At 37.6% G+C, this 2,946-nt stretch overlaps 1 non-coding gene across 1 annotated transcript; it reads left to right on the top strand.

Moving 5' to 3' along the window:
- The first annotated feature begins 1,198 nt into the window (after nucleotides 1-1,198).
- On the top strand, nucleotides 1,199-1,260 carry LOC115030148. The gene has a single exon (XR_003835773.1). It is a non-coding gene; the product is annotated as a U7 small nuclear RNA (small nuclear RNA).
- Nucleotides 1,261-2,946: the final 1,686 nt, after the last annotated feature.

The raw sequence follows: 2,946 nt of genomic DNA, 5'->3' as shown, positions 1-2,946 counted from the left end.
GTGGGGAATCCTGTGTGGGTCCTTCCAGGTGTCCGGAGACTCCACTGGCAAGGCACCCTGGTGCTCGAGTGGACCGAAAGGGACTTGTGCCCCAGCTCAGGCCGGGTTGCCTGCTTCCCTAGTTAATGCAGTCTTAGGTCCCGCACAATTGGATTGGGGCAGACGCTGTGTTCCACTCACCAGAGGTCTTAGGATCCTGTGGGGAATCCTGTGTGGGTGCTTGCGGGTGTCCGGAGACTCCTCTGGCAAGGCACCCAGGTGCTCCAGTGGACCGGAAGGGACTTGTGCCCTATATTGAGTTCTTATGGGTTTTTTTGTTTGTTTGTTTTTGTTTTTTGTTTTTGTTTTTGTTTTTTTGAGAAAGAAATTAAAGTTGATTGGGCAGGAAGTAGATGAGAATCTGGATGAACTTGGGGGAAAGGAAGAATGTGATCATAATATATTTAAATTCAAAATTTTTCTTAATAATGTATAAAATGAATAAAACAAAATTAGAATATTTTATTAATAAATTAGAACATTTTCTAATTAAAATATAATTCATGACATCATTTTTTTGATTATATACACACATATATGCAGTGGGATGTAGGTGTAAGGCTTGTTTGTATAATAATGTATATATTTTATTTCATGTTCTTCCTTTGGGAAATATTCTCCCTGCTAAGATTAATGAATCTATGATAATTAGAAACAACACAAGTCCAGGAGGTAATAATGTGTCTGATGTTTCTCAACAAGGTGGTGAACACTGTGACCTTCAGGACAACCCTTAATTCTGTGGGAAAGACCTTTGAAAACATGAGTTTAAGAATTTATAAACAGGATTTTTCAACTATGCAAAATATAAGGATGTGATATGAATTATATGAGGATCTTCGTGGATCCAAAAAAAAAAAAAAACCAGAGGCAGCTGAACTCATGAGGCAGCTTGTCAGAAAAATATTAAGGAAGTTGATAAAGAGATTTCAGATTTCAGGAGTGGTGATCTCTAGACAAGATCCCAACCAGCTAAGTTCATTTGGTATATATATATATATATATATATATTCCTTTTTTTAAGATTCAAAGTGCCAAGGTCATAAATTCTGAATCATGGGGTAATCAAAAGAGAACCTAAGGTAAACAATTGAATTGATGTGTAAATTAAAGACTGGGCTTTGGTCTGCAAGAGAGAGAGCAACCTAGAGAGCTAATACAGCTTTTTTTTTTTTTTTTTAATTTTCTAGCAGGTTTTTTGACTTTGGTCAGAAAACCCAAGAGCTTTTAGATTGTTGTCTAACAGGTTTTCTGAGAGAGCTATCTCAAGCAGAGAGCTATCTTGAGTAGACTACAGAGCCAAGAGCTATTTAGAAAGCTATCTCAAGCAAACTACAGAGCCATGAGCTTTCTAGAGCACTATCTTGAGCAAACTACAGAGCTATCAGCTTGCACTCCATCATTGTTCTTTTGCTGCTCTAAAGCACCCATTTCCTCAGGACCCCCTTTCCAAGCCAATGCTTGTCCTTGGTACTTAGTCTGTTTAGTGTTGCTTGTATGTGTATGTTTTATATGTACATGCCTTGCATGTATGTGTTTGTATTTGATAACCAACTTGAGGCCTTATCCTTGGGGATGACTAATTTTTTTTCTTATTCAGAAGTCATCTAGGGATTAAGCCCCATGTTATTTTCCCCATCTATGTTGATACATAAAGTGGTATTGTCATTGTTCAGGTCTTATTTAGACAGCCATATTGAGATTTCATGGATGTTGCTAAGTCATATCTAAAAGACAAAATTCTACAGCAGACTTCTTGGTCTTCTGTCTCTTACAATGTTCCTGTCCCCAATTCTGCAATGTTCCCTGAGCCTTGCACATAGAGATTTTTGTTGTGAATATATCAACTAGGGGATACCATAGTAAGTTCTCTAGATTTTGACCTGTTGTGGCTTTCTGTAATGGTCTCTATCTGCTTCTTTGACAAGGGCTAAGAGCTATACTTTTTTGTAGGTATAAAGGTATACATTTAGAATGTAGATGGAAATTATACTGGTTTAGGAAACATGCAATAGTAAGTAGGTTCTCTTCTAGGGTCCATGGCCTAACCAGCCATGTGTAGTAGGCTAGATTAATAAGAGAAGGCATATATTCCCTTCTGATGAATATTACTTAAGCCCTATTAGTTCTTATTGCACCCTGTGGTTATTTGAATGAGAATGGCCCCATGTAGACTCATATATTTGAATGATTGGTTCCAGTGGGTAGCTTTAGGGCCTGTAGCCTTGGAGGAGGTATGTCACTGGGAGTGGGCTTTGAGGTTTCAAAAGTTCACATCAGGCACAATGTTTCTCTTGGTCTGTTGATCAGGATGTAAAGCTCTCGGTTACTTTTCCAGTGCCATATCTGTCTATTTCCCACTATGGCAATAATGGACTAAGCCTCTGAAATTGTAAACCAACCTCTAATTAAATGCCTTCTTTTATGAGAGTTGCCTTGGTCATAGTGTTCTTTTATAGCAATAGAATGGGTAACTAAAATATACCTTTAGGGATAGTTTACTATACTCATTGTTGTGGCTCATAGTCATCACACTTATGTAGGAGCACTAACTACAACTTGCATATCACTTTCTCATACTATGAAAGCTAGTCTTCAAGGAAGAGAGTTTCAGGTCAAATCCAGCTTACATTCTGAATCCTGTATCTGAAGTGCAGTGTATATTCAGCAATAAGGACTTAAAAAAGTAATAGCTTAAATTCTTTGTTCTTGGCATTCCCTGACCAAAAACTTGAGAGGAAATTTCTTGTGCCTGGTACTTGTTTTGTTTGTTTTGTTTTGTTTTGTGTTACATAGTATATGGATAGCTCTTGGGGATAGGATTATCATCCCAAGTGGCATAACATCATTTACACAGTTATGTTATTTGGAATTTTAGCTAAACACCACTAATATGACTCTCTCTGG

Source organism: Mus caroli, chromosome X (assembly GCF_900094665.2).
Source record: "Mus caroli chromosome X, CAROLI_EIJ_v1.1, whole genome shotgun sequence".
In the NCBI taxonomy this organism is placed as follows: domain Eukaryota; kingdom Metazoa; phylum Chordata; class Mammalia; order Rodentia; family Muridae; genus Mus; species Mus caroli.
Note: the sequence above shows the minus strand (reverse complement) of the source record. Positions and strands in the feature narration are given on the sequence as shown.